Source organism: Hyla sarda, unplaced genomic scaffold (genome assembly GCF_029499605.1).
Source record: "Hyla sarda isolate aHylSar1 unplaced genomic scaffold, aHylSar1.hap1 scaffold_347, whole genome shotgun sequence".
Lineage (NCBI taxonomy): Eukaryota > Metazoa > Chordata > Amphibia > Anura > Hylidae > Hyla > Hyla sarda.
Window position 1 is genome coordinate 161696 of NW_026610230.1, and position 27246 is coordinate 188941.

Consider the following 27246-nt stretch of genomic DNA (forward strand, 5'->3'; position numbering starts at 1 on the left):
GTTTACACCTAGTGATGTCAGTGGTATTGAGTGACATCACAGCACAGTGCTAAGGCTCCTGGGCCTGGACACAGCAGCGGCTGCAATATCTCAACGGAGAATACGTTTATATATATGTGTGTGTGTGCGCGTATATATATATATATATATATATATATATATATATATATATTTCTCCGCCGAAATCACTTTTAAACCCATTTCCACCTTTTTTTCCCTTCTCTTCCTCTTACTTTTTTTTCACGTTTTTTTACGTTTTTCTCCTTTTCGCCTCTTTTCTGGGCGTATTATTCTTCTTTTTCTTCTTTTTTTTCGTCTAATGCATACCCCATCAGTGCAGCAATGCTTATTCAATACCGCCAGCAGATGGAGACACTGGGGGATAATTTTCTAAGGATTTATACTGATTTTTCCTGTCTGAATTTGTCGCACAGAAAGTTGCAGGCCAAATATGTGTGACATTTCTGTGACTTTAGCTTCTAGAGCATTTTTACAACATTATACATAGGTGCTGAATACATAAAAAGCGACTGTTCAGCGACAGACAAGTCGCATCGGCTGAAAGTAGGCCAGAATGTCAGTCCATGTTGGAGCAGGTTTAGATACAGTCTAAAGTATAGATCTCAAAGTCTGTGCACAGAATTTAGCAAGGGCCTCGCACCTTCTGATGCATCAGGTAGGTGCACAATAGCATAGCCTAACCCTCTGTACTTTGGTCTATATTGATGCGGGACATAGACAGCCAGCTGATGACCAATCCATTAGTGCAATGGATGGCTGGAAGCATTTGTCTTTGCCTTTGCAATACCACAGAAGCAATGCATGGTCAATGTACAGCAATGACACACCTGTGTGAACAGCCAGGAGACCCCCCCCCCATGTTATGTTACATAGTTACATAGTTAGTACGGTCGAAAAAAGACATATGTCCATCAAGTTCAACCAGGGAATTAAGGGGTAGGGGTGTGGCGCGATATTGGGGAAGGGATGAGATTTTATATTTCTTCATAAGCATTAATCTTATTTTGTCAATTAGGAACATTCAGCACCCACCCGCTATCAAGGCAGCTGCCTATCATGTCATGCCCTACCTGCACAGGTGTGCTGGCTACTCAAATGATCCAATTAAGGAGGCCATTTAGTCAGCAGCAGCAGAAGTCCTGTGCCTGGACGCTCCAACAGCGGCCAGACACAAGCAGAAGCAGCAGAAGCAGCAGCAGCAGCACCACCTTTTGTTTTTTGGCTGCAGCAGCAGCAAGGCCCACAGGGCTGGCTAGCTGGCTAGCCAGCAAGCAGGTAGCAATGAAAGTAGGAATCTTTCTTTTTAACCCTGTAAGGGGGTGGTGCACTGTACCCGAAGATACTGCCATATCGGGTCAATGCATAGGGCGACGGAAGCAAGCTTCGAAATCGGCCCCCGTTCTCAAAAATCCATTTAATATATGGTCCCCAGATAGGGGACGTATCAGATATTAAACTGATAAGAACAGATACTACACTTGATCTTAGCCAAAAGGCCGAGAAGCGATAACCGTGAAAGGGGCGGGCCCAACAAGGTCCCCTTCATGGGCACTATCACTGCTTGCTGTCAGGGAGGCTGCCAGACAATTTTCCATGCACACTCTGGGCTGGGGGGCAGTCAACCACCAGTACACACAGCAGAACCTAAACCCATACCATTATTGCTAAGCAGCAAGACAGGGGCCCATTGCACTCCCACGGGGCCTTTTTAAATGCAATCCATAACCCGGATTTGCCAGGAACCCTTCTTACTCCTCCTACTTGCATGTGACACTGGGCTTAGGATCTGCATAGGAAACACACACACACAAGCACACACCTACCTTTGTTGCCTGCAGATGCCTCCTTGGCTGTCCCCAAACGGTATCAAACCAACACCCACGGGAAGCTGTAAGCATAGAGGACATGCCTGCACCCCATTGGACTTACCTGTGTGGGTTAAACCCGGGTTATTTGACAACCTATGGCGGTGATGGTTCTGCTCAGGCAGAGCAGTGCTGATGCTCCTCATAAAGCTGTCGCTGCTGTGAAGGTTCTAGGTGACATCACAAATCCCTATGGTTACATACACAACAAAGCTGGGTTGTTGTTGTTTACACTCTGCAAGGCCTGTGGAAGTGAGTGACATCATAGCACTGTAGTTCTGAGGGTTCTAGATGGATGCAACAATCTCCTGTTGCTTCTATGAAGGCCATAATAGACGACATCACCAAACAGCTCCATAGTCACATACACAGCAAAGGAGAGATGTTGTTTACACCTAGTGATGTCAGTGGTATTGAGTGACATCACAGCACAGTGCTAAGGCTCCTGGGCCTGGACACAGCAGCGGCTGCAATATCTCAACGGAGAATACGTTTATATATATGTGTGTGTGTGCGCGTATATATATATATATATATATATATATATATATATATATATATTCTCCGCCGAAATCACTTTTAAACCCATTTCCACCTTTTTTTCCCTTCTCTTCCTCTTACTTTTTTTTCACGTTTTTTTACGTTTTTCTCCTTTTCGCCTCTTTTCTGGGCGTATTATTCTTCTTTTTCTTCTTTTTTTTCGTCTAATGCATACCCCATCAGTGCAGCAATGCTTATTCAATACCGCCAGCAGATGGAGACACTGGGGGATAATTTTCTAAGGATTTATACTGATTTTTCCTGTCTGAATTTGTCGCACAGAAAGTTGCAGGCCAAATATGTGTGACATTTCTGCGACTTTAGCTTCTAGAGCATTTTTACAACATTATACATAGGTGCTGAATACATAAAAAGCGACTGTTCAGCGACAGACAAGTCGCATCGGCTGAAAGTAGGCCAGAATGTCAGTCCATGTTGGAGCAGGTTTAGATACAGTCTAAAGTATAGATCTCAAAGTCTGTGCACAGAATTTAGCAAGGGCCTCGCACCTTCTGATGCATCAGGTAGGTGCACAATAGCATAGCCTAACCCTCTGTACTTTGGTCTATATTGATGCGGGACATAGACAGCCAGCTGATGACCAATCCATTAGTGCAATGGATGGCTGGAAGCATTTGTCTTTGCCTTTGCAATACCACAGAAGCAATGCATGGTCAATGTACAGCAATGACACACCTGTGTGAACAGCCAGGAGACCCCCCCCCCATGTTATGTTACATAGTTACATAGTTAGTACGGTCGAAAAAAGACATATGTCCATCAAGTTCAACCAGGGAATTAAGGGGTAGGGGTGTGGCGCGATATTGGGGAAGGGATGAGATTTTATATTTCTTCATAAGCATTAATCTTATTTTGTCAATTAGGAACATTCAGCACCCACCCGCTATCAAGGCAGCTGCCTATCATGTCATGCCCTACCTGCACAGGTGTGCTGGCTACTCAAATGATCCAATTAAGGAGGCCATTTAGTCAGCAGCAGCAGAAGTCCTGTGCCTGGACGCTCCAACAGCGGCCAGACACAAGCAGAAGCAGCAGAAGCAGCAGCAGCAGCACCACCTTTTGTTTTTTGGCTGCAGCAGCAGCAAGGCCCACAGGGCTGGCTAGCTGGCTAGCCAGCAAGCAGGTAGCAATGAAAGTAGGAATCTTTCTTTTTAACCCTGTAAGGGGGTGGTGCACTGTACCCGAAGATACTGCCATATCGGGTCAATGCATAGGGCGACGGAAGCAAGCTTCGAAATCGGCCCCCGTTCTCAAAAATCCATTTAATATATGGTCCCCAGATAGGGGACGTATCAGATATTAAACTGATAAGAACAGATACTACACTTGATCTTAGCCAAAAGGCCGAGAAGCGATAACCGTGAAAGGGGCGGGCCCAACAAGGTCCCCTTCATGGGCACTATCACTGCTTGCTGTCAGGGAGGCTGCCAGACAATTTTCCATGCACACTCTGGGCTGGGGGGCAGTCAACCACCAGTACACACAGCAGAACCTAAACCCATACCATTATTGCTAAGCAGCAAGACAGGGGCCCATTGCACTCCCACGGGGCCTTTTTAAATGCAATCCATAACCCGGATTTGCCAGGAACCCTTCTTACTCCTCCTACTTGCATGTGACACTGGGCTTAGGATCTGCATAGGAAACACACACACAAGCACACACCTACCTTTGTTGCCTGCAGATGCCTCCTTGGCTGTCCCCAAACGGTATCAAACCAACACCCACGGGAAGCTGTAAGCATAGAGGACATGCCTGCACCCCATTGGACTTACCTGTGTGGGTTAAACCCGGGTTATTTGACAACCTATGGCGGTGATGGTTCTGCTCAGGCAGAGCAGTGCTGATGCTCCTCATAAAGCTGTCGCTGCTGTGAAGGTTCTAGGTGACATCACAAATCCCTATGGTTACATACACAACAAAGCTGGGTTGTTGTTGTTTACACTCTGCAAGGCCTGTGGAAGTGAGTGACATCATAGCACTGTAGTTCTGAGGGTTCTAGATGGATGCAACAATCTCCTGTTGCTTCTATGAAGGCCATAATAGACGACATCACCAAACAGCTCCATAGTCACATACACAGCAAAGGAGAGATGTTGTTTACACCTAGTGATGTCAGTGGTATTGAGTGACATCACAGCACAGTGCTAAGGCTCCTGGGCCTGGACACAGCAGCGGCTGCAATATCTCAACGGAGAATACGTTTATATATATGTGTGTGTGTGCGCGTATATATATATATATATATATATATATATATATATATATATATTTCTCCGCCGAAATCACTTTTAAACCCATTTCCACCTTTTTTTCCCTTCTCTTCCTCTTACTTTTTTTTCACGTTTTTTTACGTTTTTCTCCTTTTCGCCTCTTTTCTGGGCGTATTATTCTTCTTTTTCTTCTTTTTTTTCGTCTAATGCATACCCCATCAGTGCAGCAATGCTTATTCAATACCGCCAGCAGATGGAGACACTGGGGGATAATTTTCTAAGGATTTATACTGATTTTTCCTGTCTGAATTTGTCGCACAGAAAGTTGCAGGCCAAATATGTGTGACATTTCTGCGACTTTAGCTTCTAGAGCATTTTTACAACATTATACATAGGTGCTGAATACATAAAAAGCGACTGTTCAGCGACAGACAAGTCGCATCGGCTGAAAGTAGGCCAGAATGTCAGTCCATGTTGGAGCAGGTTTAGATACAGTCTAAAGTATAGATCTCAAAGTCTGTGCACAGAATTTAGCAAGGGCCTCGCACCTTCTGATGCATCAGGTAGGTGCACAATAGCATAGCCTAACCCTCTGTACTTTGGTCTATATTGATGCGGGACATAGACAGCCAGCTGATGACCAATCCATTAGTGCAATGGATGGCTGGAAGCATTTGTCTTTGCCTTTGCAATACCACAGAAGCAATGCATGGTCAATGTACAGCAATGACACACCTGTGTGAACAGCCAGGAGACCCCCCCCCCATGTTATGTTACATAGTTACATAGTTAGTACGGTCGAAAAAAGACATATGTCCATCAAGTTCAACCAGGGAATTAAGGGGTAGGGGTGTGGCGCGATATTGGGGAAGGGATGAGATTTTATATTTCTTCATAAGCATTAATCTTATTTTGTCAATTAGGAACATTCAGCACCCACCCGCTATCAAGGCAGCTGCCTATCATGTCATGCCCTACCTGCACAGGTGTGCTGGCTACTCAAATGATCCAATTAAGGAGGCCATTTAGTCAGCAGCAGCAGAAGTCCTGTGCCTGGACGCTCCAACAGCGGCCAGACACAAGCAGAAGCAGCAGAAGCAGCACCACCTTTTGTTTTTTGGCTGCAGCAGCAGCAAGGCCCACAGGGCTGGCTAGCTGGCTAGCCAGCAAGCAGGTAGCAATGAAAGTAGGAATCTTTCTTTTTAACCCTGTAAGGGGGTGGTGCACTGTACCCGAAGATACTGCCATATCGGGTCAATGCATAGGGCGACGGAAGCAAGCTTCGAAATCGGCCCCCGTTCTCAAAAATCCATTTAATATATGGTCCCCAGATAGGGGACGTATCAGATATTAAACTGATAAGAACAGATACTACACTTGATCTTAGCCAAAAGGCCGAGAAGCGATAACCGTGAAAGGGGCGGGCCCAACAAGGTCCCCTTCATGGGCACTATCACTGCTTGCTGTCAGGGAGGCTGCCAGACAATTTTCCATGCACACTCTGGGCTGGGGGGCAGTCAACCACCAGTACACACAGCAGAACCTAAACCCATACCATTATTGCTAAGCAGCAAGACAGGGGCCCATTGCACTCCCACGGGGCCTTTTTAAATGCAATCCATAACCCGGATTTGCCAGGAACCCTTCTTACTCCTCCTACTTGCATGTGACACTGGGCTTAGGATCTGCATAGGAAACACACACACAAGCACACACCTACCTTTGTTGCCTGCAGATGCCTCCTTGGCTGTCCCCAAACGGTATCAAACCAACACCCACGGGAAGCTGTAAGCATAGAGGACATGCCTGCACCCCATTGGACTTACCTGTGTGGGTTAAACCCGGGTTATTTGACAACCTATGGCGGTGATGGTTCTGCTCAGGCAGAGCAGTGCTGATGCTCCTCATAAAGCTGTCGCTGCTGTGAAGGTTCTAGGTGACATCACAAATCCCTATGGTTACATACACAACAAAGCTGGGTTGTTGTTGTTTACACTCTGCAAGGCCTGTGGAAGTGAGTGACATCATAGCACTGTAGTTCTGAGGGTTCTAGATGGATGCAACAATCTCCTGTTGCTTCTATGAAGGCCATAATAGACGACATCACCAAACAGCTCCATAGTCACATACACAGCAAAGGAGAGATGTTGTTTACACCTAGTGATGTCAGTGGTATTGAGTGACATCACAGCACAGTGCTAAGGCTCCTGGGCCTGGACACAGCAGCGGCTGCAATATCTCAACGGAGAATACGTTTATATATATGTGTGTGTGTGCGCGTATATATATATATATATATATATATATATATATATATATATATATCTCCGCCGAAATCACTTTTAAACCCATTTCCACCTTTTTTTCCCTTCTCTTCCTCTTACTTTTTTTTCACGTTTTTTTACGTTTTTCTCCTTTTCGCCTCTTTTCTGGGCGTATTATTCTTCTTTTTCTTCTTTTTTTTCGTCTAATGCATACCCCATCAGTGCAGCAATGCTTATTCAATACCGCCAGCAGATGGAGACACTGGGGGATAATTTTCTAAGGATTTATACTGATTTTTCCTGTCTGAATTTGTCGCACAGAAAGTTGCAGGCCAAATATGTGTGACATTTCTGCGACTTTAGCTTCTAGAGCATTTTTACAACATTATACATAGGTGCTGAATACATAAAAAGCGACTGTTCAGCGACAGACAAGTCGCATCGGCTGAAAGTAGGCCAGAATGTCAGTCCATGTTGGAGCAGGTTTAGATACAGTCTAAAGTATAGATCTCAAAGTCTGTGCACAGAATTTAGCAAGGGCCTCGCACCTTCTGATGCATCAGGTAGGTGCACAATAGCATAGCCTAACCCTCTGTACTTTGGTCTATATTGATGCGGGACATAGACAGCCAGCTGATGACCAATCCATTAGTGCAATGGATGGCTGGAAGCATTTGTCTTTGCCTTTGCAATACCACAGAAGCAATGCATGGTCAATGTACAGCAATGACACACCTGTGTGAACAGCCAGGAGACCCCCCCCCCATGTTATGTTACATAGTTACATAGTTAGTACGGTCGAAAAAAGACATATGTCCATCAAGTTCAACCAGGGAATTAAGGGGTAGGGGTGTGGCGCGATATTGGGGAAGGGATGAGATTTTATATTTCTTCATAAGCATTAATCTTATTTTGTCAATTAGGAACATTCAGCACCCACCCGCTATCAAGGCAGCTGCCTATCATGTCATGCCCTACCTGCACAGGTGTGCTGGCTACTCAAATGATCCAATTAAGGAGGCCATTTAGTCAGCAGCAGCAGAAGTCCTGTGCCTGGACGCTCCAACAGCGGCCAGACACAAGCAGAAGCAGCAGAAGCAGCACCACCTTTTGTTTTTTGGCTGCAGCAGCAGCAAGGCCCACAGGGCTGGCTAGCTGGCTAGCCAGCAAGCAGGTAGCAATGAAAGTAGGAATCTTTCTTTTTAACCCTGTAAGGGGGTGGTGCACTGTACCCGAAGATACTGCCATATCGGGTCAATGCATAGGGCGACGGAAGCAAGCTTCGAAATCGGCCCCCGTTCTCAAAAATCCATTTAATATATGGTCCCCAGATAGGGGACGTATCAGATATTAAACTGATAAGAACAGATACTACACTTGATCTTAGCCAAAAGGCCGAGAAGCGATAACCGTGAAAGGGGCGGGCCCAACAAGGTCCCCTTCATGGGCACTATCACTGCTTGCTGTCAGGGAGGCTGCCAGACAATTTTCCATGCACACTCTGGGCTGGGGGGCAGTCAACCACCAGTACACACAGCAGAACCTAAACCCATACCATTATTGCTAAGCAGCAAGACAGGGGCCCATTGCACTCCCACGGGGCCTTTTTAAATGCAATCCATAACCCGGATTTGCCAGGAACCCTTCTTACTCCTCCTACTTGCATGTGACACTGGGCTTAGGATCTGCATAGGAAACACACACACAAGCACACACCTACCTTTGTTGCCTGCAGATGCCTCCTTGGCTGTCCCCAAACGGTATCAAACCAACACCCACGGGAAGCTGTAAGCATAGAGGACATGCCTGCACCCCATTGGACTTACCTGTGTGGGTTAAACCCGGGTTATTTGACAACCTATGGCGGTGATGGTTCTGCTCAGGCAGAGCAGTGCTGATGCTCCTCATAAAGCTGTCGCTGCTGTGAAGGTTCTAGGTGACATCACAAATCCCTATGGTTACATACACAACAAAGCTGGGTTGTTGTTGTTTACACTCTGCAAGGCCTGTGGAAGTGAGTGACATCATAGCACTGTAGTTCTGAGGGTTCTAGATGGATGCAACAATCTCCTGTTGCTTCTATGAAGGCCATAATAGACGACATCACCAAACAGCTCCATAGTCACATACACAGCAAAGGAGAGATGTTGTTTACACCTAGTGATGTCAGTGGTATTGAGTGACATCACAGCACAGTGCTAAGGCTCCTGGGCCTGGACACAGCAGCGGCTGCAATATCTCAACGGAGAATACGTTTATATATATGTGTGTGTGTGCGCGTATATATATATATATATATATATATATATATATATATATATATTCTCCGCCGAAATCACTTTTAAACCCATTTCCACCTTTTTTTCCCTTCTCTTCCTCTTACTTTTTTTTCACGTTTTTTTACGTTTTTCTCCTTTTCGCCTCTTTTCTGGGCGTATTATTCTTCTTTTTCTTCTTTTTTTTCGTCTAATGCATACCCCATCAGTGCAGCAATGCTTATTCAATACCGCCAGCAGATGGAGACACTGGGGGATAATTTTCTAAGGATTTATACTGATTTTTCCTGTCTGAATTTGTCGCACAGAAAGTTGCAGGCCAAATATGTGTGACATTTCTGCGACTTTAGCTTCTAGAGCATTTTTACAACATTATACATAGGTGCTGAATACATAAAAAGCGACTGTTCAGCGACAGACAAGTCGCATCGGCTGAAAGTAGGCCAGAATGTCAGTCCATGTTGGAGCAGGTTTAGATACAGTCTAAAGTATAGATCTCAAAGTCTGTGCACAGAATTTAGCAAGGGCCTCGCACCTTCTGATGCATCAGGTAGGTGCACAATAGCATAGCCTAACCCTCTGTACTTTGGTCTATATTGATGCGGGACATAGACAGCCAGCTGATGACCAATCCATTAGTGCAATGGATGGCTGGAAGCATTTGTCTTTGCCTTTGCAATACCACAGAAGCAATGCATGGTCAATGTACAGCAATGACACACCTGTGTGAACAGCCAGGAGACCCCCCCCCCATGTTATGTTACATAGTTACATAGTTAGTACGGTCGAAAAAAGACATATGTCCATCAAGTTCAACCAGGGAATTAAGGGGTAGGGGTGTGGCGCGATATTGGGGAAGGGATGAGATTTTATATTTCTTCATAAGCATTAATCTTATTTTGTCAATTAGGAACATTCAGCACCCACCCGTATCAAGGCAGCTGCCTATCATGTCATGCCCTACCTGCACAGGTGTGCTGGCTACTCAAATGATCCAATTAAGGAGGCCATTTAGTCAGCAGCAGCAGAAGTCCTGTGCCTGGACGCTCCAACAGCGGCCAGACACAAGCAGAAGCAGCAGAAGCAGCACCACCTTTTGTTTTTTGGCTGCAGCAGCAGCAAGGCCCACAGGGCTGGCTAGCTGGCTAGCCAGCAAGCAGGTAGCAATGAAAGTAGGAATCTTTCTTTTTAACCCTGTAAGGGGGTGGTGCACTGTACCCGAAGATACTGCCATATCGGGTCAATGCATAGGGCGACGGAAGCAAGCTTCGAAATCGGCCCCCGTTCTCAAAAATCCATTTAATATATGGTCCCCAGATAGGGGACGTATCAGATATTAAACTGATAAGAACAGATACTACACTTGATCTTAGCCAAAAGGCCGAGAAGCGATAACCGTGAAAGGGGCGGGCCCAACAAGGTCCCCTTCATGGGCACTATCACTGCTTGCTGTCAGGGAGGCTGCCAGACAATTTTCCATGCACACTCTGGGCTGGGGGGCAGTCAACCACCAGTACACACAGCAGAACCTAAACCCATACCATTATTGCTAAGCAGCAAGACAGGGGCCCATTGCACTCCCACGGGGCCTTTTTAAATGCAATCCATAACCCGGATTTGCCAGGAACCCTTCTTACTCCTCCTACTTGCATGTGACACTGGGCTTAGGATCTGCATAGGAAACACACACACAAGCACACACCTACCTTTGTTGCCTGCAGATGCCTCCTTGGCTGTCCCCAAACGGTATCAAACCAACACCCACGGGAAGCTGTAAGCATAGAGGACATGCCTGCACCCCATTGGACTTACCTGTGTGGGTTAAACCCGGGTTATTTGACAACCTATGGCGGTGATGGTTCTGCTCAGGCAGAGCAGTGCTGATGCTCCTCATAAAGCTGTCGCTGCTGTGAAGGTTCTAGGTGACATCACAAATCCCTATGGTTACATACACAACAAAGCTGGGTTGTTGTTGTTTACACTCTGCAAGGCCTGTGGAAGTGAGTGACATCATAGCACTGTAGTTCTGAGGGTTCTAGATGGATGCAACAATCTCCTGTTGCTTCTATGAAGGCCATAATAGACGACATCACCAAACAGCTCCATAGTCACATACACAGCAAAGGAGAGATGTTGTTTACACCTAGTGATGTCAGTGGTATTGAGTGACATCACAGCACAGTGCTAAGGCTCCTGGGCCTGGACACAGCAGCGGCTGCAATATCTCAACGGAGAATACGTTTATATATATGTGTGTGTGTGCGCGTATATATATATATATATATATATATATATATATATATATATTTCTCCGCCGAAATCACTTTTAAACCCATTTCCACCTTTTTTTCCCTTCTCTTCCTCTTACTTTTTTTTCACGTTTTTTTACGTTTTTCTCCTTTTCGCCTCTTTTCTGGGCGTATTATTCTTCTTTTTCTTCTTTTTTTTCGTCTAATGCATACCCCATCAGTGCAGCAATGCTTATTCAATACCGCCAGCAGATGGAGACACTGGGGGATAATTTTCTAAGGATTTATACTGATTTTTCCTGTCTGAATTTGTCGCACAGAAAGTTGCAGGCCAAATATGTGTGACATTTCTGCGACTTTAGCTTCTAGAGCATTTTTACAACATTATACATAGGTGCTGAATACATAAAAAGCGACTGTTCAGCGACAGACAAGTCGCATCGGCTGAAAGTAGGCCAGAATGTCAGTCCATGTTGGAGCAGGTTTAGATACAGTCTAAAGTATAGATCTCAAAGTCTGTGCACAGAATTTAGCAAGGGCCTCGCACCTTCTGATGCATCAGGTAGGTGCACAATAGCATAGCCTAACCCTCTGTACTTTGGTCTATATTGATGCGGGACATAGACAGCCAGCTGATGACCAATCCATTAGTGCAATGGATGGCTGGAAGCATTTGTCTTTGCCTTTGCAATACCACAGAAGCAATGCATGGTCAATGTACAGCAATGACACACCTGTGTGAACAGCCAGGAGACCCCCCCCCCCCCATGTTATGTTACATAGTTACATAGTTAGTACGGTCGAAAAAAGACATATGTCCATCAAGTTCAACCAGGGAATTAAGGGGTAGGGGTGTGGCGCGATATTGGGGAAGGGATGAGATTTTATATTTCTTCATAAGCATTAATCTTATTTTGTCAATTAGGAACATTCAGCACCCACCCGCTATCAAGGCAGCTGCCTATCATGTCATGCCCTACCTGCACAGGTGTGCTGGCTACTCAAATGATCCAATTAAGGAGGCCATTTAGTCAGCAGCAGCAGAAGTCCTGTGCCTGGACGCTCCAACAGCGGCCAGACACAAGCAGAAGCAGCAGAAGCAGCAGCAGCAGCACCACCTTTTGTTTTTTGGCTGCAGCAGCAGCAAGGCCCACAGGGCTGGCTAGCTGGCTAGCCAGCAAGCAGGTAGCAATGAAAGTAGGAATCTTTCTTTTTAACCCTGTAAGGGGGTGGTGCACTGTACCCGAAGATACTGCCATATCGGGTCAATGCATAGGGCGAGGAGGCAAGCTTCGAAATCGGCCCCCGTTCTCAAAAATCCATTTAATATATGGTCCCCAGATAGGGGACGTATCAGATATTAAACTGATAAGAACAGATACTACACTTGATCTTAGCCAAAAGGCCGAGAAGCGATAACCGTGAAAGGGGCGGGCCCAACAAGGTCCCCTTCATGGGCACTATCACTGCTTGCTGTCAGGGAGGCTGCCAGACAATTTTCCATGCACACTCTGGGCTGGGGGGCAGTCAACCACCAGTACACACAGCAGAACCTAAACCCATACCATTATTGCTAAGCAGCAAGACAGGGGCCCATTGCACTCCCACGGGGCCTTTTTAAATGCAATCCATAACCCGGATTTGCCAGGAACCCTTCTTACTCCTCCTACTTGCATGTGACACTGGGCTTAGGATCTGCATAGGAAACACACATACAAGCACACACCTACCTTTGTTGCCTGCAGATGCCTCCTTGGCTGTCCCCAAACGGTATCAAACCAACACCCACGGGAAGCTGTAAGCATAGAGGACATGCCTGCACCCCATTGGACTTACCTGTGTGGGTTAAACCCGGGTTATTTGACAACCTATGGCGGTGATGGTTCTGCTCAGGCAGAGCAGTGCTGATGCTCCTCATAAAGCTGTCGCTGCTGTGAAGGTTCTAGGTGACATCACAAATCCCTATGGTTACATACACAACAAAGCTGGGTTGTTGTTGTTTACACTCTGCAAGGCCTGTGGAAGTGAGTGACATCATAGCACTGTAGTTCTGAGGGTTCTAGATGGATGCAACAATCTCCTGTTGCTTCTATGAAGGCCATAATAGACGACATCACCAAACAGCTCCATAGTCACATACACAGCAAAGGAGAGATGTTGTTTACACCTAGTGATGTCAGTGGTATTGAGTGACATCACAGCACAGTGCTAAGGCTCCTGGGCCTGGACACAGCAGCGGCTGCAATATCTCAACGGAGAATACGTTTATATATATGTGTGTGTGTGCGCGTATATATATATATATATATATATATATATATATATATATATATATTTCTCCGCCGAAATCACTTTTAAACCCATTTCCACCTTTTTTTCCCTTCTCTTCCTCTTACTTTTTTTTCACGTTTTTTTACGTTTTTCTCCTTTTCGCCTCTTTTCTGGGCGTATTATTCTTCTTTTTCTTCTTTTTTTTCGTCTAATGCATACCCCATCAGTGCAGCAATGCTTATTCAATACCGCCAGCAGATGGAGACACTGGGGGATAATTTTCTAAGGATTTATACTGATTTTTCCTGTCTGAATTTGTCGCACAGAAAGTTGCAGGCCAAATATGTGTGACATTTCTGCGACTTTAGCTTCTAGAGCATTTTTACAACATTATACATAGGTGCTGAATACATAAAAAGCGACTGTTCAGCGACAGACAAGTCGCATCGGCTGAAAGTAGGCCAGAATGTCAGTCCATGTTGGAGCAGGTTTAGATACAGTCTAAAGTATAGATCTCAAAGTCTGTGCACAGAATTTAGCAAGGGCCTCGCACCTTCTGATGCATCAGGTAGGTGCACAATAGCATAGTCTAACCCTCTGTACTTTGGTCTATATTGATGCGGGACATAGACAGCCAGCTGATGACCAATCCATTAGTGCAATGGATGGCTGGAAGCATTTGTCTTTGCCTTTGCAATACCACAGAAGCAATGCATGGTCAATGTACAGCAATGACACACCTGTGTGAACAGCCAGGAGACCCCCCCCCCATGTTATGTTACATAGTTACATAGTTAGTACGGTCGAAAAAAGACATATGTCCATCAAGTTCAACCAGGGAATTAAGGGGTAGGGGTGTGGCGCGATATTGGGGAAGGGATGAGATTTTATATTTCTTCATAAGCATTAATCTTATTTTGTCAATTAGGAACATTCAGCACCCACCCGCTATCAAGGCAGCTGCCTATCATGTCATGCCCTACCTGCACAGGTGTGCTGGCTACTCAAATGATCCAATTAAGGAGGCCATTTAGTCAGCAGCAGCAGAAGTCCTGTGCCTGGACGCTCCAACAGCGGCCAGACACAAGCAGAAGCAGCAGAAGCAGCACCACCTTTTGTTTTTTGGCTGCAGCAGCAGCAAGGCCCACAGGGCTGGCTAGCTGGCTAGCCAGCAAGCAGGTAGCAATGAAAGTAGGAATCTTTCTTTTTAACCCTGTAAGGGGGTGGTGCACTGTACCCGAAGATACTGCCATATCGGGTCAATGCATAGGGCGACGGAAGCAAGCTTCGAAATCGGCCCCCGTTCTCAAAAATCCATTTAATATATGGTCCCCAGATAGGGGACGTATCAGATATTAAACTGATAAGAACAGATACTACACTTGATCTTAGCCAAAAGGCCGAGAAGCGATAACCGTGAAAGGGGCGGGCCCAACAAGGTCCCCTTCATGGGCACTATCACTGCTTGCTGTCAGGGAGGCTGCCAGACAATTTTCCATGCACACTCTGGGCTGGGGGGCAGTCAACCACCAGTACACACAGCAGAACCTAAACCCATACCATTATTGCTAAGCAGCAAGACAGGGGCCCATTGCACTCCCACGGGGCCTTTTTAAATGCAATCCATAACCCGGATTTGCCAGGAACCCTTCTTACTCCTCCTACTTGCATGTGACACTGGGCTTAGGATCTGCATAGGAAACACACACACAAGCACACACCTACCTTTGTTGCCTGCAGATGCCTCCTTGGCTGTCCCCAAACGGTATCAAACCAACACCCACGGGAAGCTGTAAGCATAGAGGACATGCCTGCACCCCATTGGACTTACCTGTGTGGGTTAAACCCGGGTTATTTGACAACCTATGGCGGTGATGGTTCTGCTCAGGCAGAGCAGTGCTGATGCTCCTCATAAAGCTGTCGCTGCTGTGAAGGTTCTAGGTGACATCACAAATCCCTATGGTTACATACACAACAAAGCTGGGTTGTTGTTGTTTACACTCTGCAAGGCCTGTGGAAGTGAGTGACATCATAGCACTGTAGTTCTGAGGGTTCTAGATGGATGCAACAATCTCCTGTTGCTTCTATGAAGGCCATAATAGACGACATCACCAAACAGCTCCATAGTCACATACACAGCAAAGGAGAGATGTTGTTTACACCTAGTGATGTCAGTGGTATTGAGTGACATCACAGCACAGTGCTAAGGCTCCTGGGCCTGGACACAGCAGCGGCTGCAATATCTCAACGGAGAATACGTTTATATATATGTGTGTGTGTGCGCGTATATATATATATATATATATATATATATATATATATATATTTCTCCGCCGAAATCACTTTTAAACCCATTTCCACCTTTTTTTCCCTTCTCTTCCTCTTACTTTTTTTTCACGTTTTTTTACGTTTTTCTCCTTTTCGCCTCTTTTCTGGGCGTATTATTCTTCTTTTTCTTCTTTTTTTTCGTCTAATGCATACCCCATCAGTGCAGCAATGCTTATTCAATACCGCCAGCAGATGGAGACACTGGGGGATAATTTTCTAAGGATTTATACTGATTTTTCCTGTCTGAATTTGTCGCACAGAAAGTTGCAGGCCAAATATGTGTGACATTTCTGCGACTTTAGCTTCTAGAGCATTTTTACAACATTATACATAGGTGCTGAATACATAAAAAGCGACTGTTCAGCGACAGACAAGTCGCATCGGCTGAAAGTAGGCCAGAATGTCAGTCCATGTTGGAGCAGGTTTAGATACAGTCTAAAGTATAGATCTCAAAGTCTGTGCACAGAATTTAGCAAGGGCCTCGCACCTTCTGATGCATCAGGTAGGTGCACAATAGCATAGCCTAACCCTCTGTACTTTGGTCTATATTGATGCGGGACATAGACAGCCAGCTGATGACCAATCCATTAGTGCAATGGATGGCTGGAAGCATTTGTCTTTGCCTTTGCAATACCACAGAAGCAATGCATGGTCAATGTACAGCAATGACACACCTGTGTGAACAGCCAGGAGACCCCCCCCCCATGTTATGTTACATAGTTACATAGTTAGTACGGTCGAAAAAAGACATATGTCCATCAAGTTCAACCAGGGAATTAAGGGGTAGGGGTGTGGCGCGATATTGGGGAAGGGATGAGATTTTATATTTCTTCATGAGCATTAATCTTATTTTGTCAATTAGGAACATTCAGCACCCACCCGCTATCAAGGCAGCTGCCTATCATGTCATGCCCTACCTGCACAGGTGTGCTGGCTACTCAAATGATCCAATTAAGGAGGCCATTTAGTCAGCAGCAGCAGAAGTCCTGTGCCTGGACGCTCCAACAGCGGCCAGACACAAGCAGAAGCAGCAGAAGCAGCAGCAGCAGCACCACCTTTTGTTTTTTGGCTGCAGCAGCAGCAAGGCCCACAGGGCTGGCTAGCTGGCTAGCCAGCAAGCAGGTAGCAATGAAAGTAGGAATCTTTCTTTTTAACCCTGTAAGGGGGTGGTGCACTGTACCCGAAGATACTGCCATATCGGGTCAATGCATAGGGCGACGGAAGCAAGCTTCGAAATCGGCCCCCGTTCTCAAAAATCCATTTAATATATGGTCCCCAGATAGGGGACGTATCAGATATTAAACTGATAAGAACAGATACTACACTTGATCTTAGCCAAAAGGCCGAGAAGCGATAACCGTGAAAGGGGCGGGCCCAACAAGGTCCCCTTCATGGGCACTATCACTGCTTGCTGTCAGGGAGGCTGCCAGACAATTTTCCATGCACACTCTGGGCTGGGGGGCAGTCAACCACCAGTACACACAGCAGAACCTAAACCCATACCATTATTGCTAAGCAGCAAGACAGGGGCCCATTGCACTCCCACGGGGCCTTTTTAAATGCAATCCATAACCCGGATTTGCCAGGAACCCTTCTTACTCCTCCTACTTGCATGTGACACTGGGCTTAGGATCTGCATAGGAAACACACACACAAGCACACACCTACCTTTGTTGCCTGCAGATGCCTCCTTGGCTGTCCCCAAACGGTATCAAACCAACACCCACGGGAAGCTGTAAGCATAGAGGACATGCCTGCACCCCATTGGACTTACCTGTGTGGGTTAAACCCGGGTTATTTGACAACCTATGGCGGTGATGGTTCTGCTCAGGCAGAGCAGTGCTGATGCTCCTCATAAAGCTGTCGCTGCTGTGAAGGTTCTAGGTGACATCACAAATCCCTATGGTTACATACACAACAAAGCTGGGTTGTTGTTGTTTACACTCTGCAAGGCCTGTGGAAGTGAGTGACATCATAGCACTGTAGTTCTGAGGGTTCTAGATGGATGCAACAATCTCCTGTTGCTTCTATGAAGGCCATAATAGACGACATCACCAAACAGCTCCATAGTCACATACACAGCAAAGGAGAGATGTTGTTTACACCTAGTGATGTCAGTGGTATTGAGTGACATCACAGCACAGTGCTAAGGCTCCTGGGCCTGGACACAGCAGCGGCTGCAATATCTCAACGGAGAATACGTTTATATATATGTGTGTGTGTGCGCGTATATATATATATATATATATATATATATATATATATATTTCTCCGCCGAAATCACTTTTAAACCCATTTCCACCTTTTTTTCCCTTCTCTTCCTCTTACTTTTTTTTCACGTTTTTTTACGTTTTTCTCCTTTTCGCCTCTTTTCTGGGCGTATTATTCTTCTTTTTCTTCTTTTTTTTCGTCTAATGCATACCCCATCAGTGCAGCAATGCTTATTCAATACCGCCAGCAGATGGAGACACTGGGGGATAATTTTCTAAGGATTTATACTGATTTTTCCTGTCTGAATTTGTCGCACAGAAAGTTGCAGGCCAAATATGTGTGACATTTCTGCGACTTTAGCTTCTAGAGCATTTTTACAACATTATACATAGGTGCTGAATACATAAAAAGCGACTGTTCAGCGACAGACAAGTCGCATCGGCTGAAAGTAGGCCAGAATGTCAGTCCATGTTGGAGCAGGTTTAGATACAGTCTAAAGTATAGATCTCAAAGTCTGTGCACAGAATTTAGCAAGGGCCTCGCACCTTCTGATGCATCAGGTAGGTGCACAATAGCATAGCCTAACCCTCTGTACTTTGGTCTATATTGATGCGGGACATAGACAGCCAGCTGATGACCAATCCATTAGTGCAATGGATGGCTGGAAGCATTTGTCTTTGCCTTTGCAATACCACAGAAGCAATGCATGGTCAATGTACAGCAATGACACACCTGTGTGAACAGCCAGGAGACCCCCCCCCCATGTTATGTTACATAGTTACATAGTTAGTACGGTCGAAAAAAGACATATGTCCATCAAGTTCAACCAGGGAATTAAGGGGTAGGGGTGTGGCGCGATATTGGGGAAGGGATGAGATTTTATATTTCTTCATAAGCATTAATCTTATTTTGTCAATTAGGAACATTCAGCACCCACCCGCTATCAAGGCAGCTGCCTATCATGTCATGCCCTACCTGCACAGGTGTGCTGGCTACTCAAATGATCCAATTAAGGAGGCCATTTAGTCAGCAGCAGCAGAAGTCCTGTGCCTGGACGCTCCAACAGCGGCCAGACACAAGCAGAAGCAGCAGAAGCAGCACCACCTTTTGTTTTTTGGCTGCAGCAGCAGCAAGGCCCACAGGGCTGGCTAGCTGGCTAGCCAGCAAGCAGGTAGCAATGAAAGTAGGAATCTTTCTTTTTAACCCTGTAAGGGGGTGGTGCACTGTACCCGAAGATACTGCCATATCGGGTCAATGCATAGGGCGACGGAAGCAAGCTTCGAAATCGGCCCCCGTTCTCAAAAATCCATTTAATATATGGTCCCCAGATAGGGGACGTATCAGATATTAAACTGATAAGAACAGATACTACACTTGATCTTAGCCAAAAGGCCGAGAAGCGATAACCGTGAAAGGGGCGGGCCCAACAAGGTCCCCTTCATGGGCACTATCACTGCTTGCTGTCAGGGAGGCTGCCAGACAATTTTCCATGCACACTCTGGGCTGGGGGGCAGTCAACCACCAGTACACACAGCAGAACCTAAACCCATACCATTATTGCTAAGCAGCAAGACAGGGGCCCATTGCACTCCCACGGGGCCTTTTTAAATGCAATCCATAACCCGGATTTGCCAGGAACCCTTCTTACTCCTCCTACTTGCATGTGACACTGGGCTTAGGATCTGCATAGGAAACACACACACAAGCACACACCTACCTTTGTTGCCTGCAGATGCCTCCTTGGCTGTCCCCAAACGGTATCAAACCAACACCCACGGGAAGCTGTAAGCATAGAGGACATGCCTGCACCCCATTGGACTTACCTGTGTGGGTTAAACCCGGGTTATTTGACAACCTATGGCGGTGATGGTTCTGCTCAGGCAGAGCAGTGCTGATGCTCCTCATAAAGCTGTCGCTGCTGTGAAGGTTCTAGGTGACATCACAAATCCCTATGGTTACATACACAACAAAGCTGGGTTGTTGTTGTTTACACTCTGCAAGGCCTGTGGAAGTGAGTGACATCATAGCACTGTAGTTCTGAGGGTTCTAGATGGATGCAACAATCTCCTGTTGCTTCTATGAAGGCCATAATAGACGACATCACCAAACAGCTCCATAGTCACATACACAGCAAAGGAGAGATGTTGTTTACACCTAGTGATGTCAGTGGTATTGAGTGACATCACAGCACAGTGCTAAGGCTCCTGGGCCTGGACACAGCAGCGGCTGCAATATCTCAACGGAGAATACGTTTATATATATGTGTGTGTGTGCGCGTATATATATATATATATATATATATATATATATATATATATATATTTCTCCGCCGAAATCACTTTTAAACCCATTTCCACCTTTTTTTCCCTTCTCTTCCTCTTACTTTTTTTTCACGTTTTTTTACGTTTTTCTCCTTTTCGCCTCTTTTCTGGGCGTATTATTCTTCTTTTTCTTCTTTTTTTTCGTCTAATGCATACCCCATCAGTGCAGCAATGCTTATTCAATACCGCCAGCAGATGGAGACACTGGGGGATAATTTTCTAAGGATTTATACTGATTTTTCCTGTCTGAATTTGTCGCACAGAAAGTTGCAGGCCAAATATGTGTGACATTTCTGCGACTTTAGCTTCTAGAGCATTTTTACAACATTATACATAGGTGCTGAATACATAAAAAGCGACTGTTCAGCGACAGACAAGTCGCATCGGCTGAAAGTAGGCCAGAATGTCAGTCCATGTTGGAGCAGGTTTAGATACAGTCTAAAGTATAGATCTCAAAGTCTGTGCACAGAATTTAGCAAGGGCCTCGCACCTTCTGATGCATCAGGTAGGTGCACAATAGCATAGCCTAACCCTCTGTACTTTGGTCTATATTGATGCGGGACATAGACAGCCAGCTGATGACCAATCCATTAGTGCAATGGATGGCTGGAAGCATTTGTCTTTGCCTTTGCAATACCACAGAAGCAATGCATGGTCAATGTACAGCAATGACACACCTGTGTGAACAGCCAGGAGACCCCCCCCCCATGTTATGTTACATAGTTACATAGTTAGTACGGTCGAAAAAAGACATATGTCCATCAAGTTCAACCAGGGAATTAAGGGGTAGGGGTGTGGCGCGATATTGGGGAAGGGATGAGATTTTATATTTCTTCATAAGCATTAATCTTATTTTGTCAATTAGGAACATTCAGCACCCACCCGCTATCAAGGCAGCTGCCTATCATGTCATGCCCTACCTGCACAGGTGTGCTGGCTACTCAAATGATCCAATTAAGGAGGCCATTTAGTCAGCAGCAGCAGAAGTCCTGTGCCTGGACGCTCCAACAGCGGCCAGACACAAGCAGAAGCAGCAGAAGCAGCACCACCTTTTGTTTTTTGGCTGCAGCAGCAGCAAGGCCCACAGGGCTGGCTAGCTGGCTAGCCAGCAAGCAGGTAGCAATGAAAGTAGGAATCTTTCTTTTTAACCCTGTAAGGGGGTGGTGCACTGTACCCGAAGATACTGCCATATCGGGTCAATGCATAGGGCGACGGAAGCAAGCTTCGAAATCGGCCCCCGTTCTCAAAAATCCATTTAATATATGGTCCCCAGATAGGGGACGTATCAGATATTAAACTGATAAGAACAGATACTACACTTGATCTTAGCCAAAAGGCCGAGAAGCGATAACCGTGAAAGGGGCGGGCCCAACAAGGTCCCCTTCATGGGCACTATCACTGCTTGCTGTCAGGGAGGCTGCCAGACAATTTTCCATGCACACTCTGGGCTGGGGGGCAGTCAACCACCAGTACACACAGCAGAACCTAAACCCATACCATTATTGCTAAGCAGCAAGACAGGGGCCCATTGCACTCCCACGGGGCCTTTTTAAATGCAATCCATAACCCGGATTTGCCAGGAACCCTTCTTACTCCTCCTACTTGCATGTGACACTGGGCTTAGGATCTGCATAGGAAACACACACACAAGCACACACCTACCTTTGTTGCCTGCAGATGCCTCCTTGGCTGTCCCCAAACGGTATCAAACCAACACCCACGGGAAGCTGTAAGCATAGAGGACATGCCTGCACCCCATTGGACTTACCTGTGTGGGTTAAACCCGGGTTATTTGACAACCTATGGCGGTGATGGTTCTGCTCAGGCAGAGCAGTGCTGATGCTCCTCATAAAGCTGTCGCTGCTGTGAAGGTTCTAGGTGACATCACAAATCCCTATGGTTACATACACAACAAAGCTGGGTTGTTGTTGTTTACACTCTGCAAGGCCTGTGGAAGTGAGTGACATCATAGCACTGTAGTTCTGAGGGTTCTAGATGGATGCAACAATCTCCTGTTGCTTCTATGAAGGCCATAATAGACGACATCACCAAACAGCTCCATAGTCACATACACAGCAAAGGAGAGATGTTGTTTACACCTAGTGATGTCAGTGGTATTGAGTGACATCACAGCACAGTGCTAAGGCTCCTGGGCCTGGACACAGCAGCGGCTGCAATATCTCAACGGAGAATACGTTTATATATATGTGTGTGTGTGCGCGTATATATATATATATATATATATATATATATATATATATATTTCTCCGCCGAAATCACTTTTAAACCCATTTCCACCTTTTTTTCCCTTCTCTTCCTCTTACTTTTTTTTCACGTTTTTTTACGTTTTTCTCCTTTTCGCCTCTTTTCTGGGCGTATTATTCTTCTTTTTCTTCTTTTTTTTCGTCTAATGCATACCCCATCAGTGCAGCAATGCTTATTCAATACCGCCAGCAGATGGAGACACTGGGGGATAATTTTCTAAGGATTTATACTGATTTTTCCTGTCTGAATTTGTCGCACAGAAAGTTGCAGGCCAAATATGTGTGACATTTCTGCGACTTTAGCTTCTAGAGCATTTTTACAACATTATACATAGGTGCTGAATACATAAAAAGTGACTGTTCAGCGACAGACAAGTCGCATCGGCTGAAAGTAGGCCAGAATGTCAGTCCATGTTGGAGCAGGTTTAGATACAGTCTAAAGTATAGATCTCAAAGTCTGTGCACAGAATTTAGCAAGGGCCTCGCACCTTCTGATGCATCAGGTAGGTGCACAATAGCATAGCCTAACCCTCTGTACTTTGGTCTATATTGATGCGGGACATAGACAGCCAGCTGATGACCAATCCATTAGTGCAATGGATGGCTGGAAGCATTTGTCTTTGCCTTTGCAATACCACAGAAGCAATGCATGGTCAATGTACAGCAATGACACACCTGTGTGAACAGCCAGGAGACCCCCCCCCCCCATGTTATGTTACATAGTTACATAGTTAGTACGGTCGAAAAAAGACATATGTCCATCAAGTTCAACCAGGGAATTAAGGGGTAGGGGTGTGGCGCGATATTGGGGAAGGGATGAGATTTTATATTTCTTCATAAGCATTAATCTTATTTTGTCAATTAGGAACATTCAGCACCCACCCGCTATCAAGGCAGCTGCCTATCATGTCATGCCCTACCTGCACAGGTGTGCTGGCTACTCAAATGATCCAATTAAGGAGGCCATTTAGTCAGCAGCAGCAGAAGTCCTGTGCCTGGACGCTCCAACAGCGGCCAGACACAAGCAGAAGCAGCAGAAGCAGCAGCAGCAGCACCACCTTTTGTTTTTTGGCTGCAGCAGCAGCAAGGCCCACAGGGCTGGCTAGCTGGCTAGCCAGCAAGCAGGTAGCAATGAAAGTAGGAATCTTTCTTTTTAACCCTGTAAGGGGGTGGTGCACTGTACCCGAAGATACTGCCATATCGGGTCAATGCATAGGGCGACGGAAGCAAGCTTCGAAATCGGCCCCCGTTCTCAAAAATCCATTTAATATATGGTCCCCAGATAGGGGACGTATCAGATATTAAACTGATAAGAACAGATACTACACTTGATCTTAGCCAAAAGGCCGAGAAGCGATAACCGTGAAAGGGGCGGGCCCAACAAGGTCCCCTTCATGGGCACTATCACTGCTTGCTGTCAGGGAGGCTGCCAGACAATTTTCCATGCACACTCTGGGCTGGGGGGCAGTCAACCACCAGTACACACAGCAGAACCTAAACCCATACCATTATTGCTAAGCAGCAAGACAGGGGCCCATTGCACTCCCACGGGGCCTTTTTAAATGCAATCCATAACCCGGATTTGCCAGGAACCCTTCTTACTCCTCCTACTTGCATGTGACACTGGGCTTAGGATCTGCATAGGAAACACACACACAAGCACACACCTACCTTTGTTGCCTGCAGATGCCTCCTTGGCTGTCCCCAAACGGTATCAAACCAACACCCACGGGAAGCTGTAAGCATAGAGGACATGCCTGCACCCCATTGGACTTACCTGTGTGGGTTAAACCCGGGTTATTTGACAACCTATGGCGGTGATGGTTCTGCTCAGGCAGAGCAGTGCTGATGCTCCTCATAAAGCTGTCGCTGCTGTGAAGGTTCTAGGTGACATCACAAATCCCTATGGTTACATACACAACAAAGCTGGGTTGTTGTTGTTTACACTCTGCAAGGCCTGTGGAAGTGAGTGACATCATAGCACTGTAGTTCTGAGGGTTCTAGATGGATGCAACAATCTCCTGTTGCTTCTATGAAGGCCATAATAGACGACATCACCAAACAGCTCCATAGTCACATACACAGCAAAGGAGAGATGTTGTTTACACCTAGTGATGTCAGTGGTATTGAGTGACATCACAGCACAGTGCTAAGGCTCCTGGGCCTGGACACAGCAGCGGCTGCAATATCTCAACGGAGAATACGTTTATATATATGTGTGTGTGTGCGCGTATATATATATATATATATATATATATATATATATATATATATATATTTCTCCGCCGAAATCACTTTTAAACCCATTTCCACCTTTTTTTCCCTTCTCTTCCTCTTACTTTTTTTTCACGTTTTTTTACGTTTTTCTCCTTTTCGCCTCTTTTCTGGGCGTATTATTCTTCTTTTTCTTCTTTTTTTTCGTCTAATGCATACCCCATCAGTGCAGCAATGCTTATTCAATACCGCCAGCAGATGGAGACACTGGGGGATAATTTTCTAAGGATTTATACTGATTTTTCCTGTCTGAATTTGTCGCACAGAAAGTTGCAGGCCAAATATGTGTGACATTTCTGCGACTTTAGCTTCTAGAGCATTTTTACAACATTATACATAGGTGCTGAATACATAAAAAGCGACTGTTCAGCGACAGACAAGTCGCATCGGCTGAAAGTAGGCCAGAATGTCAGTCCATGTTGGAGCAGGTTTAGATACAGTCTAAAGTATAGATCTCAAAGTCTGTGCACAGAATTTAGCAAGGGCCTCGCACCTTCTGATGCATCAGGTAGGTGCACAATAGCATAGCCTAACCCTCTGTACTTTGGTCTATATTGATGCGGGACATAGACAGCCAGCTGATGACCAATCCATTAGTGCAATGGATGGCTGGAAGCATTTGTCTTTGCCTTTGCAATACCACAGAAGCAATGCATGGTCAATGTACAGCAATGACACACCTGTGTGAACAGCCAGGAGACCCCCCCCCCCATGTTATGTTACATAGTTACATAGTTAGTACGGTCGAAAAAAGACATATGTCCATCAAGTTCAACCAGGGAATTAAGGGGTAGGGGTGTGGCGCGATATTGGGGAAGGGATGAGATTTTATATTTCTTCATAAGCATTAATCTTATTTTGTCAATTAGGAACATTCAGCACCCACCCGCTATCAAGGCAGCTGCCTATCATGTCATGCCCTACCTGCACAGGTGTGCTGGCTACTCAAATGATCCAATTAAGGAGGCCATTTAGTCAGCAGCAGCAAAAGTCCTGTGCCTGGACGCTCCAACAGCGGCCAGACACAAGCAGAAGCAGCAGAAGCAGCAGCAGCAGCACCACCTTTTGTTTTTTGGCTGCAGCAGCAGCAAGGCCCACAGGGCTGGCTAGCTGGCTAGCCAGCAAGCAGGTAGCAATGAAAGTAGGAATCTTTCTTTTTAACCCTGTAAGGGGGTGGTGCACTGTACCCGAAGATACTGCCATATCGGGTCAATGCATAGGGCGACGGAAGCAAGCTTCGAAATCGGCCCCCGTTCTCAAAAATCCATTTAATATATGGTCCCCAGATAGGGGACGTATCAGATATTAAACTGATAAGAACAGATACTACACTTGATCTTAGCCAAAAGGCCGAGAAGCGATAACCGTGAAAGGGGCGGGCCCAACAAGGTCCCCTTCATGGGCACTATCACTGCTTGCTGTCAGGGAGGCTGCCAGACAATTTTCCATGCACACTCTGGGCTGGGGGGCAGTCAACCACCAGTACACACAGCAGAACCTAAACCCATACCATTATTGCTAAGCAGCAAGACAGGGGCCCATTGCACTCCCACGGGGCCTTTTTAAATGCAATCCATAACCCGGATTTGCCAGGAACCCTTCTTACTCCTCCTACTTGCATGTGACACTGGGCTTAGGATCTGCATAGGAAACACACACACAAGCACACACCTACCTTTGTTGCCTGCAGATGCCTCCTTGGCTGTCCCCAAACGGTATCAAACCAACACCCAAGGGAAGCTGTAAGCATAGAGGACATGCCTGCACCCCATTGGACTTACCTGTGTGGGTTAAACCCGGGTTATTTGACAACCTATGGCGGTGATGGTTCTGCTCAGGCAGAGCAGTGCTGATGCTCCTCATAAAGCTGTCGCTGCTGTGAAGGTTCTAGGTGACATCACAAATCCCTATGGTTACATACACAACAAAGCTGGGTTGTTGTTGTTTACACTCTGCAAGGCCTGTGGAAGTGAGTGACATCATAGCACTGTAGTTCTGAGGGTTCTAGATGGATGCAACAATCTCCTGTTGCTTCTATGAAGGCCATAATAGACGACATCACCAAACAGCTCCATAGTCACATACACAGCAAAGGAGAGATGTTGTTTACACCTAGTGATGTCAGTGG

The 27246-nt window shown here is 46.0% G+C and overlaps 12 non-coding genes across 12 annotated transcripts; all 12 read right to left on the minus strand.

Moving 5' to 3' along the window:
- Positions 1-1338: 1338 nt before the first annotated feature.
- Positions 1339-1529, minus strand: LOC130331355 (U2 spliceosomal RNA). The gene has a single exon (XR_008874275.1). It is a non-coding gene; the product is annotated as a U2 spliceosomal RNA (small nuclear RNA).
- Positions 1530-3612: 2083 nt separating this feature from the next.
- On the minus strand, positions 3613-3803 carry LOC130331212 (U2 spliceosomal RNA). The gene has a single exon (XR_008874155.1). It is a non-coding gene; the product is annotated as a U2 spliceosomal RNA (small nuclear RNA).
- A 2073-nt stretch (positions 3804-5876) lies between these two features.
- Positions 5877-6067, minus strand: LOC130331214 (U2 spliceosomal RNA). The gene has a single exon (XR_008874156.1). It is a non-coding gene; the product is annotated as a U2 spliceosomal RNA (small nuclear RNA).
- Positions 6068-8140: 2073 nt separating this feature from the next.
- On the minus strand, positions 8141-8331 carry LOC130331215 (U2 spliceosomal RNA). The gene has a single exon (XR_008874157.1). It is a non-coding gene; the product is annotated as a U2 spliceosomal RNA (small nuclear RNA).
- A 2071-nt stretch (positions 8332-10402) lies between these two features.
- Positions 10403-10593, minus strand: LOC130331216 (U2 spliceosomal RNA). Its single transcript, XR_008874158.1, has one exon. It is a non-coding gene; the product is annotated as a U2 spliceosomal RNA (small nuclear RNA).
- A 2083-nt stretch (positions 10594-12676) lies between these two features.
- On the minus strand, positions 12677-12866 carry LOC130331287 (U2 spliceosomal RNA). Its single transcript, XR_008874223.1, has one exon. It is a non-coding gene; the product is annotated as a U2 spliceosomal RNA (small nuclear RNA).
- Positions 12867-14941: 2075 nt separating this feature from the next.
- LOC130331217 (U2 spliceosomal RNA) lies at positions 14942-15132 on the minus strand. Its single transcript, XR_008874159.1, has one exon. It is a non-coding gene; the product is annotated as a U2 spliceosomal RNA (small nuclear RNA).
- A 2080-nt stretch (positions 15133-17212) lies between these two features.
- LOC130331219 (U2 spliceosomal RNA) lies at positions 17213-17403 on the minus strand. The gene has a single exon (XR_008874161.1). It is a non-coding gene; the product is annotated as a U2 spliceosomal RNA (small nuclear RNA).
- A 2069-nt stretch (positions 17404-19472) lies between these two features.
- Positions 19473-19663, minus strand: LOC130331220 (U2 spliceosomal RNA). Its single transcript, XR_008874162.1, has one exon. It is a non-coding gene; the product is annotated as a U2 spliceosomal RNA (small nuclear RNA).
- Positions 19664-21738: 2075 nt separating this feature from the next.
- On the minus strand, positions 21739-21929 carry LOC130331221 (U2 spliceosomal RNA). Its single transcript, XR_008874163.1, has one exon. It is a non-coding gene; the product is annotated as a U2 spliceosomal RNA (small nuclear RNA).
- Positions 21930-24011: 2082 nt separating this feature from the next.
- On the minus strand, positions 24012-24202 carry LOC130331222 (U2 spliceosomal RNA). Its single transcript, XR_008874164.1, has one exon. It is a non-coding gene; the product is annotated as a U2 spliceosomal RNA (small nuclear RNA).
- Positions 24203-26289: 2087 nt separating this feature from the next.
- LOC130331223 (U2 spliceosomal RNA) lies at positions 26290-26480 on the minus strand. The gene has a single exon (XR_008874165.1). It is a non-coding gene; the product is annotated as a U2 spliceosomal RNA (small nuclear RNA).
- Positions 26481-27246: the final 766 nt, after the last annotated feature.